Consider the following 11,502-nt stretch of genomic DNA (forward strand, 5'->3'; position numbering starts at 1 on the left):
TTTTGAGAGCAGGGGTCATCTATTTATTATTTATTAATATAAATAATAATAATAATTTATTATGTTAATATAGATGTTAATTATTATTTATTAAAATATTTATTCCCTTTGAATCTCCAGCACATAGACAATTCTTTGGTGCCCAGTGGACCTTTGTTGAATCAAATTTAAAATGTCCTTCTGATACTAATTAGTATTTATAATATTGTGTTCTGTTTATCATGCCATATGTTAAGAAGAAAACTTGGAAAACTATTGGAAAACTTTCATCCCCATGCAACTCTCTACTCAAAGGGGTATAAGGGAAAATGAACAAGCTACTCTTAAGAAAAACTACAAGCAGTCCATCCTATCACTTGCGCTATAGAAACAAATCTTTGTGAAGCCCTGGTAAAAGTTGTTCCAGACAAAACTTAATGACTGTGTTTGTGATTCACCTTCCAAAGTTGTTTATTTGCTTCTCAAAAAGCCACCTTTGTTCTAGGTCAAGACTGGTGCAAAAGGGAAATTTTCACTAAGATCTTACACGCAGTGATGTTACAAGCTTCCTGAATTACTTTCCAGTTATTGAGGTAAACCATATGGGAAGAAGAGGGGGAAATGTTAATGGTGCTATTTGGTCTAGGGGTCTTCTCTTTGTCCCTTTCTATTTAAGATTTACAGCATCACCCGTTTTGAGGCAAGACTCTTTTGAAGGATTCTACCCAGTGCCCCACGAATCATGAGGCTTTCCAGTCCAACTGGTAGAAAATAGGTACTGATCCCAGCCCGTCGTGAGTTCCAGGCACCGTTTCCTCTAATCCTTTTGGGTGATTCTTTCCTCAGCCTATGGTAGCTTCCTACCACCCATGTGCTCAATACTGAGGGGACCCTCTGCAGATCTCTGGCATCGTCTCTCCATGTAGCTCTCTGCAATCTGGTACCCTATCCTGCACACTCTAGCTATTTTGTACTCCGTAGACTCAAGCTCCATCTCCTCACCTCAGAGAGCTTGTAAAGCTCTTCCCGGCTTCCCCCTCCCTGGGCTGCCTCCTGGAAACTCTCTCAAAGCAGGAAGATTCATAGGACTGACCTTGTTTTTTTCCAGCCTCATCAGGATCACGGTGCTTGATTGCCTGCCGTCCACTGTCTTTTTTTTTTTTTTTTTTTCTTTGAAGTCAACAACTTTTATCACAACTCACATATTTCGTAGAAAAAGGAATGTAGCGTCAGGTCCGGTTGTATGAAAAACGGTAAAAGGCAGGTTCGTCCTGGTTGCTCTGTTGCCACCCGGGGCAGGCTCTCTGCGACATCAGGCACAGCAGCTGCACCTGTCCGAGGCCCCTTTGCAGACGCAGCCCTGGGCACACTTGGCGCAGCCCACGGGGCAACAGGAGCAGCAGCTATTCTTGCAGGAGGTGCATCTGCAGGCTTTGCAGGTGCAGGAGCCAGCGCAGCTGCAGGAGCCGCCAGTGGGGCAGGAGCACTTGGGGTCCATCTGGAGGAGGAGTGAGGCCCGAGGTCCAAAGCAAGGGGCGAAGCCGCTTCACTGGTCCGGTGGGGGGCGTGTCCGTCCACTGTCTTTAAAACCACTTGTTCTTCTCTATTTTAGAGATGGAGACGTAGAGAACGGACATGCAGACAGGGGCGGGAAGGGGAGGGTGGGATGAGTTGGGAGATTAGGGTTGACATAAATACACTACCATGTGTAGAATAGATAGCTAGTGGGAACCAGCTGTATAGCACAGGGAGCTCAGCTCAGTGCTCTGTGATGACCTAGATGGGTGGGATGGGGGTGGGGTGGGAGGGAGGTCCAAGAGAGAGGGGATATATGTATACATATAGGTGATTCACCTCGTTGTACAGCAGAAACTAACACAACATTGTAAAGCGATTATACGCCAATAAAAAAAAAAAAACACTCATTCTTATGTCTTGTCTGGTTTTTGCAGTTATTTCTGGCACAAGGGTAAATCCGATCTGTGTTACTCCATCTTGGACAAAAGTGGGCTCAGGAGTAATAGTATATGAATCTTTTCTAAGTTATAAATCCTTGCACATAAGGAGTCAATAAATATTGATTTGGAGAGGTTTTCAGTTTTATTGAAACGACCTGCTTTGTAGATTTCTTCTGAAACCATCCCAGAAGTAGAATCTCTGAACTTAAAAGCTGGAAGGACGCTCAGAGGTCAACTTGCCCTGCCCTCCAAGGAGTCTGTAGACATACTGTGATGCCAGTTTCTGCCTTCCATGACAAAGGCTTTTAAAAAACACACTGAGGCATTTGGTGTAAAATAGTTGCTTCCATTCTTGCCTCACTGTCCTCATCTATAGCATGGGGAAGAAGAGATGTAGAAGCAGCACAGCATGAGCTGTGATGTGAAAAACAATAAATTTGAATCCTAGTTCTGCTACTTGGTAGCGGTGTGACCTTAGGCAACTTACTTAACCTCTCTGAGTATCTGTAAAATAGAGAGAAAAATGCCTCCTGGGAAGAGTGGTCAAAGGTTTGAAAGAGGCAATGTAACTGAGCATAGTAGGTGCTCAAAAAACAGTAGCTTATTTCTGGTATTATGATTAGATGAGGGGAAGGGGATCCCCAGCTGGACCCTTGAAGATTCCATGACTCGGGAAGTGGGCAGATGGCTTCCGTGGTCCCTGCCCTCTGTAGTAGCTACTGAGAGAGCCATAGCAGGGCTTGTCTCAGTGAGAAAAACAACCAAGTGAGCACAGGGGGGGAAGAATCAGCCCCTCCTCCTGGGAGGGCAGGAAACCAGGCACAGCCCAGCAGGAGGTGGTGCCCCACGGCCAGGTAAAGGATGCTCACTGATCACTAAATTTCAAAACTGCATCAGCAAAGCTGGGGAGCCTTAATGAGCTCAGCTGAACTGCATGGCTCTGCCCCTGAGTCAGCTGCCCCAGGCTGTGGGGCGCGGGGTGCCACTGGCCTGGCTGGAACTCTCTGCAGGCTTCAGGGAAGTGAGCCCTTTCAGCAATAACTTGTGCACCGGTCCAGGCCAGATTGATACACCCGTGAGAGCAACATGATAACTACCACTGACCAAGTTCTTAACTGAGAGCATTTCCACCTGCATCTGCTGTACTAATCCCTTTAGCAAGCATTAGAGAACAAATTCCTTCATGACTACTCTGGGATAAGTCAAATCATGTTACTCTCTTGCATTAAAACCCTTTAAAGCCCCCTAAAATCTATCTGTTACACTTGGAATAAAGTCCAGATTTCTAATTATGCCCTTAAAGTCCTACACGACCTGAACCTGCCCCAAACTAATTTTCTCCTCCCTCCCTCCTACTTTCTATGTTTCCGCAACACCGTCTTTTCTGTTTCTTTAATACGTTTTTTTTTTCTGCCCCAGGGCCTTTGCATTTGCTGAGCGCAAACCTAACCTGAGATACTCTTCTGTGTAATTTTTGTATGTCTGACTTGGTCTCAAGTGTTAACTGCTTAAAGAGATCTTCTCTGAGCATCTAAAGTTGCTGGGTGATTTGACAGATGCTGTGCTTTTAGGAACCATTATTACTTCCATTTTCCAGATGACAAAACTGAGGTTCAGGAAAATGATATAACCTGCCTGAGGCCCCACAGCTTGGTTTCACTGCAGTTAAACCTGAAGGCAAATGACTTTTCCATTGTTTTATATTAGGCTTGCTTATCAGGCCCCCACCCTCCTCCTTCTCCTCCTCCCCCACCTCCCTCTCCTCCTTTCCCTCCTCTTCATCCTTCTTCTCTGCCTCCTCCTTCTCTTTCTTCTTCAGAGTCCTTTTAGGGTCAAATTGATCCACATGTCTCTCCTTCAATGGGACACACTCAGACCATGTTTGAATAGGAATGTAAACAAAGTTTCTGGGCCAAGGTGTTATCCTTCCTCCCTTCCTGCAGGCCAGTGTGTCTATCATTTCTTTTATTACAGGCAAAAAAAATTTTTTTTAAGGATAGAACTTTTTATAGTATGCTATGCAAACATATTCTTAGTTAACAGAATTTTACATCATTACTATTAGATATTTTTATTTATTATCTAAATTACAAGCTTGGCCTGCACAGGTGTATCATTAAAGTCAAATAAATAAGTCATTTCTGCTCATGTTTATAGAAAATTCAACAATACCTTTTGAATTATTATAAGTCAATCAGGCAAATCATACTTAGTTTCAAAATATAGATTTCAAAGAATATACTCTACATATATGAATTCTACATAATTCACAGCACACAAAACTATCAAAGTGAAAGAAGATATAAGAGTGATTCCCTTATTCATTCATGAAACATTTGTGAAATTTGCACTAGGTCCTAGACACTGTATCAAGCCATGAACACACACTGGTCAGTAAGACAGTAATTTCAGGAAATTCAAAATCCAGTAAGGAAGGCAGGCAAAAAATGTGGTGAGGGCTATAAAATAATTAAAAGCCAGGAATAGTAATTAAAGTTTAGGGATATCTTGCAAATCGACAGGAAAGAGACCAATATCATAAGAGAAAAAAAGAGAGAGGAAAACAAGCAAGACACACACAGAAATTATACAATGGATAAATAGATGAATAATGTTCAATAACAGAATCAAGGAAAAATAAATTCAAATAGTAAGTTTGAATTTCTCACTAATTGATTGTTTCAAAACAGTAGAAACATGTGGCTATTCAGTGTTGGTGTTAGTAAATGGGCACGGACATAAAGCCAGTGGGATAATGGTCAATATGACCTCTCTGCAGGACAGTTTGGCATAAATGTATCAAAAGCTTTTAAAATGTGTCATGTCCTCAAAGTCATTACAGGAAAACTACAAGCCAATATCCCTTACGAACACAGAAGCAAAGACCCTTAACAAAATACTAGCAAATAGAGTCCTGTAATAGATAAAGGAAAGCACATCACGAATGAGTGAGGTTTATCATAGGAATTTAAGGTTGGTTCAACATTAGAAAAATCAATGTGCCGACAGAATAAATAACAACAACTCTACGTTCACCCTAATAGTTGCAGAAAAAGCATCTGACAAAATTCACCATCCATTTCTGATAAAAAACACTAAACCAGCCCGAAATAGAATGAACTTCCTCAACCTGTTAAAAGCATTTACAAAAAACCTACGGCTAACATCGGATGTGATGGTAAAGGACTGAATGTTTCCCCTCCCTAAGATAGGAACAAGACAATGACGTCCATTCTCACTACTGCTGTTCAACATACGGTGTAATCGAGTAAGCAAATGAAATAAAAGACACGCAGATTGGAAAGGAACAAATGAAACTATCTTTATTCACAAATACCATGACCAGCTACAGAGAAGATCCAAAGAAAACTCCAAAGAATCTCAAAAAAACAGCCACAAGAACTTAACAGGACAGTTTAGAATGACTGGTATGCCAAAACTGTACTTCTATATTCTAGCGACAAAAAATGAAAAATTGAATTTTTTGAAGTATTTATAATAGCATTGAAAACTATAAAATAGTGAGAGATGGATCTAACAAATATGTGGTAAGACGCACAAGCTTAAAATTATTTTAAAATGCTAAAAGACATTAAAGAAGGCCTAGATAAATAGAAAGATATGTCATATTCATGAATCAGAAGAGTCAATACTGTTAAGATGTCAATTCTCCCCAAATAGATTTATAGATTCAATGCAATCTCAATGAAAACACGAAAAGACTTTTTGTAAAAATTAACTAGCTGATTCAAAAACTTGTATGGAAATGCAATGGTCTAAAAATACTCAAAAAATTTTAAAATATCAAGTTGGAAGACTAACACTATCTGACTTGAGATTTACCATAAAGCTATACTAATCGACACTGGTGTTATTTATGAAAGGATAACTATTACAGACAAAATTGAAAACAGCTCCTGCTGTGGAGAGACCAAAATTGCCAACGCTAAACTTGTCTGCTTTCTAAAGCAGTTTGTGAAATAAAATGGGTAACATTTTCTCCCTTTCAGGCCAATCCAATCCAGCATAGTGATAAAAACAGATCTCCACTCCAAGTGCAAACAGTATTTCCCTGCCTGTGAGACCCACCATTGTAGACCCTGGTCTATTTCCATGCTCACCCTGATCCCAAATACCTCTTCTTCCCCACTTCTCCTTCCTGCTGCTGAGACATATTGATGGTTTAAATCATCAATGCCAGATGTTGAAAGACAAAGGTAGCATTTCTCCTGCTGAATTTCCCAAGGGCTGTTGGGCTTTCTCAGTGGAAGTTTGGAGAAAAGAGCATTGGATGTGAATCAGAAAAACTCAAGCTCAAAGCTCAGAGCTTATACTCACCAGGTGAAGGAATTGGGAAAATTAATTCCTTCTTTCTGAGCCCCAACTTCCTCATCTGCAGATTATTTGCCTTACTGGGTCATTAAAAGAAATAAAAGAGATAATAAATGTGGAATATCCTGGTATACGCCATAGAGAGTATAAAATGGCTGTCAAAGGCGCACAAACTCCATTTCTACTAGTTATGTTGGATGACTACTGGCAAATTACTGATTTTCTTGCACATTTACATTTATATATTGTATTTATAATATTTATATATAATTTATATTATCTAAAGATATAATCAATCAATTTTAGACAAAGGCACTAACATAACTCACTTGGGGAAGGGAATGCATTTTCAACGAACGGTGATAGAAAAACAGGATATTTAGAAGAGGGAAATGTGTACCTCAACCTCTGCCTCACCCAACATTTTATTTAAAATGTATCATAGACCTAAATGTAAAAGCCAAAACTATAAAACTTTAAGAGGAAAACGTAGGAGAAAAATCTCATGACCTTCAGACAGGTAAAGATTTCTTAAGATTGAACACAAAAAACACTGGCTATTAAGAAGAGGAGAAAATATTTGCAGAACATGTGTCTGACAGAGGACTTGCTTCCAGAATATATAAAAAAAATCCTTACAACTCAATAAGAAGACAAAAACAATTTAAAAAGGGGCAAAATATTTGAAGAGACACTTCATTAAAGAAAATTACAAATAGTCAATAACAACACACACAAAAATGTCCAACTTGTTAGAAATACGTAAATTAGAACCACAAGATACCGATCAATTAGAAGGTGTAAAATTAAAAAGATTGACCACACTAAGTGTTGGTGAGAGTGTAAATGGTACAACCACTTTGGAAAGGAGTGTGACAGTTGGTTTGAAAGTTAAGCATTTTCATAAGATTCAGCGGTTCCATTCTTTTCTTTAAATTTATTTCTTTTATTGAATTATAGTTGATTTATGATGTGTTAATTTCTGCTGTACAGCAAAGTAACACAGTTATACACATATATATATATATATATATATATATTCTTGTTTATATTCTTTTCCATTATGGTTTATCCAAGGATATTGAATATAGTTCCCTGTGCTATACAGTAGGACCTTGTTGTTTATCCATTCTATAGGTAATAGTTTGCATCTACTAACCCCAAACTCTCAGTCCTTCCCTGACCCATCAGCAGTTCCATTCTTAGCTATTTATACAAGAGAAATGAAAATGTAGGGCCACAAACAGCCTTGTACATGAATGTTCATAGCAGCTTTGTCTGTAAGAGTCAAAAACCTAACTGTCCATCAACAGGTGATTGCAAAAATAAATTCTGGAGCAGTGCTCTACAGTGCAATGGAACAAGCTTCTGCTACATGCGGGAGCATGGTTGGATCTCAAAAACATGCTGGGTGAAAGAAACCTTGCATCAAAGAGTAAATACCATATGGTATTTATAAGAAGTTCTAGAATAGGTCAAACTAATCTATAACGATAGAAATAACTTTAATGGTTGCCTGGGGAGGAGGGGTGGGGACTCATTTTTAAGAGTCACATGGAAGCTTCTGGGGTGATGAAAATGTTATATATCTTGATTAGGGTGATGGTAACTGTTGGAAAAAATATAATTTAAAGCAAAATCTTTTTCCAACCCAGAAAATCTCTCCACAAAGGCAGAAGGGAAAGAAAACAATTTTTACAATTGAATAAGCATTAAACTGGAATGTGATATGTATAACAGGCAATCTACGAAGAGACTGCAAAAAAAAAATTCTCCCTTTTCTATAGCCAAGCATACACGACTTATTCCATACACATCCTCAAGATACAGGATAACTAGTTCTCAAGGAAGAGGACCCGACAGCACCATTCATCACACATCATTCATTCTAGATTCACCCGATAACTGGGTGGCCATCTGTGTTCGCTAATTGGCTTTATCCAAAGGGAAAATAAACTTCTCACATATTTACGACAAGGGTAGTTTTGATCCTTGGAGTTAGGCTTCTACCTCCATCTTCTTTGATGATTGTATATTTCAAAGAGATGGCTCATAGGTCCGTGAGAAAGACATTACTTGTACCTAAAGCTGGAAAGACTTATTTAGCTTTTAAAAAGAGGTACACACATTTCAAAGAGGCAGAGAAAGAACTTCAGCTTAAAAGCTTTTGAAAGTAAATTTACGCTCTAACAAGTGGGACTGGGGAGAAATCTCATCCCTTATTTCCAACACGGGGAATGAAGCCTCAACATTTTAAACTCGTATTGCCCTTTCATGATGTAAGTGTACATGTTTGTCCAAACTATCAAACTGTACACTTAAAATGCGTGCGTTGTTGTATATGAAAATTATAACTCAAAAAAAATGATTTAAAATATGCCGCAAATCATCTGAATACTTCCACGCTTTCACATAGGGCACTGCAAAAACCTTTCTGTGCTTTCCTCGAAATTTTCACAAATTTCTCTGAGTTGTTTTCACTGTGATAACAGTGTAGGAAAAATTATAGCTGCTTTATACCCAGGTTCATATAACTCAAATGAAAGATATCCTCTTAAATTTTTGTGGTAATGGAACACAATTCCTTCATAGCACAGAAAAATACAATTCAAAGGGAATTTAGTAAAGAATCTTAAAATAATTTAATACCTACCATCTGATGAAACATATTGTAAGCTGGGTGTTTTCTTTCTCTCTCTCACTCCTAAAAAGTAATCGACCATCTGCCACATTCTACATTTTTGCTAGATGCTGAGTATATAATGGTGAACAAAATAGAGGTCCCTGCCCTCAAGAAGATTATAGGCTGGCAAGGTAGCCAGATGTCAAACAGATAAATATATGAATACTTGTTTGGTTATGTTGCGATAATTGTCAAGAAGAATTTCAAGGTGCAACGAAAGTTTATAAAGTGTGTGTGTGTGTGTGTGTGTGTGTGTATGTGTGTGTGTGCGTGTCTTTGAGATTAACCTGGTAAGCTTGGAAATCTCCCCCAAGCACTGGGAGAAACTACTTTAATTTGGCTCTGGCTTCCTTTTCCAACCTCATCTTGTACCTACCCTTCAACCTTGCTCTCTCCTGTGAATCCAGACACCATCTTTTTTTTCTGCTTCCTTGACCCAGGCAATGCTGATGCTACAAGGCACTGACCACAGTTTGGGCAGCAAGATTCTAAGGAATTTCCTCCTTGGATCAAAAGAGAGGAGAGAAAGGCATAAGGTTGGTATTTTCGCCAATGGTCGCTATGATTTCAGGGACTGACATTGGGCTCTCCTGCGGTGGGTTCTGTGGGGAACAGTCTTGCCAGTCTCCCATTAGGAAAAAAAATAACCATCCTTCACTTGTGTCAATTGCTGGGCCAGGTGCTTTCCTTGGACTGTTCCATTTAACCCTTAGACCATCTCTCACTCACAGAGGAGACGCCTGAAGCTCAGGGAGTTTCCTGGAATCTCACAGCAAGGAAGTGGCTGGTCATGGATGCAAGTTCCTGATTTGTCTGATGCTAGAACTTCCCTTTTTCTACCACAGCCCACAGTTTCTTTTGAAGCTGTATTTTAAAACAACTTTTCCTCTTAAGGATCAAATTGATGAAGGATTTGATCTTCTGGGAAACAGACAGCAAATATCCGGAAAACGCCTTTCTGTAATTGACGAAACGCTTTCACATCTGTGGTCTTGACCATCCGGACAGTCTCTGTGAGGTGGGCTGGGACAATGGGATTAGAATTCTCATTCAAATTCCAGCTGGTGGCTTGGAGAAAGTCAACCCATTAATCTAGAATTCATCACCTGTAAAATGGGGCTGCCAATACCTGTGTCAAGATTTGCAATATTAAATGGAACTCTAAGTCCATCTTTAGCACATCATTGGCTTCACATGGGTATTCGTTATCATTAAATCTATGGTTATCATTACAGTTAATTGTTATCATCAGTTCTACAGTCATTAGCAGAATCATTTAACCAATGTGCTGGGCTAGGAGGACCCTGGGGTGATGAGTCAATGGAAGGTGAGTCGTCATAGCCAAGGACACCTGGATCCCACTAGCCAAGCTGTAGGATGGCCCGGTTCTTATCTCGCCTTGGTTACCAGATGGCAGCCCTTGGAATGAGGCAGTCACATCAAGGAACTGTGATGTTCCTGTGTTATATTTGTAAGACTCCCATTATTTCTGGCCCAGTAGATGCTCCCACAATCTGTTTACCTGAACTCCTCAGCAAAATAGTGATATGTTCTCAGCTTTGCCGCCGGAATCAGAGGCACCCGCAGACTAGCCTAGTATTGTCTCAGGAGAGGAGGGGATGATTTATAAAGACAGTGACAACGTTACCATCTCCGTGACGTGACAAGTCTCACACTTCTCTTCATTTGTCAAACAAATTAATCTGGATGTGTCTTTTAAACACAACAGCAATGCTCACTCACAGAGCTGGAGACCGGTAAGATGGAAGGCTGGAGATGGGAACCTCGCCAAGTTTCACTCCATGCCTCATTGTTTTCCAGTCTTGTTTTCTGATTGTTAAAGGACGCTCAGTGTTTCGTCATCCCTTAAAATTTGGAAGGGTGGGATAGTGATGTCCATTCCTGAGAAAAACATTGAGAAGAGTGAAAATAATTGGAAACCTTTGTGATTCTTTTTTAATTGCCTGTTGATTCACACCAGGTCTACCTCATGTAGGTAAAAGAGAATTCTTATACTACGCTATGGTTGAAAGTGGAATATGGCTTGTCAATATTTTACTTGGTTTGTAGGTGTTTTAAATTTTGTCTTTGTTTCTTTTTTCTTACTTAAAAAGTAGAGAAAAGTAACAACACCCATTGTGACCACCAACCAAAAAGAACCAACTTGTAATATTTTTATTGTATTTATATCATGTTTTTATAAATGGAGTTTAAATGTTTAAATATTTGCCAATATTTAAAAACAAGAGGGATTTTTTTTACATAAAAATATGGATTTCTGGATTGAAAAATGGGAAAAGCTTGGCAAAGCCTGGGCTTGCATTCCTACATGGTAACGGTCACCTGCAATTGAGTCAGTTCTTCTCATTCCACAGGGTATGAACTCTTTCTTTAGTTTGCTGCAATCCCCACTAAGCCCTATCGCTTCACACAGCTTGGTTATCTGTTTGACCCTGTTAGATAGATGGGTTTCTGACACATTTTTTTTTCTTGTGGCCTTCTTTCCCTCCTTCTCCTCCCCAATGGCTCCCTTGGTTTCTTAATTTGCAC

General features: G+C 39.6%; 1 pseudogene; it reads right to left on the reverse strand.

Annotated features, from left to right (window-relative positions):
• Positions 1-1,291: 1,291 nt before the first annotated feature.
• LOC137749619 (metallothionein-1E pseudogene) lies at positions 1,292-1,515 on the reverse strand (annotated as a pseudogene).
• Positions 1,516-11,502: the final 9,987 nt, after the last annotated feature.

Source organism: Eschrichtius robustus, chromosome 16, assembly GCF_028021215.1.
Source record: "Eschrichtius robustus isolate mEscRob2 chromosome 16, mEscRob2.pri, whole genome shotgun sequence".
Taxonomy (NCBI): domain Eukaryota; kingdom Metazoa; phylum Chordata; class Mammalia; order Artiodactyla; family Eschrichtiidae; genus Eschrichtius; species Eschrichtius robustus.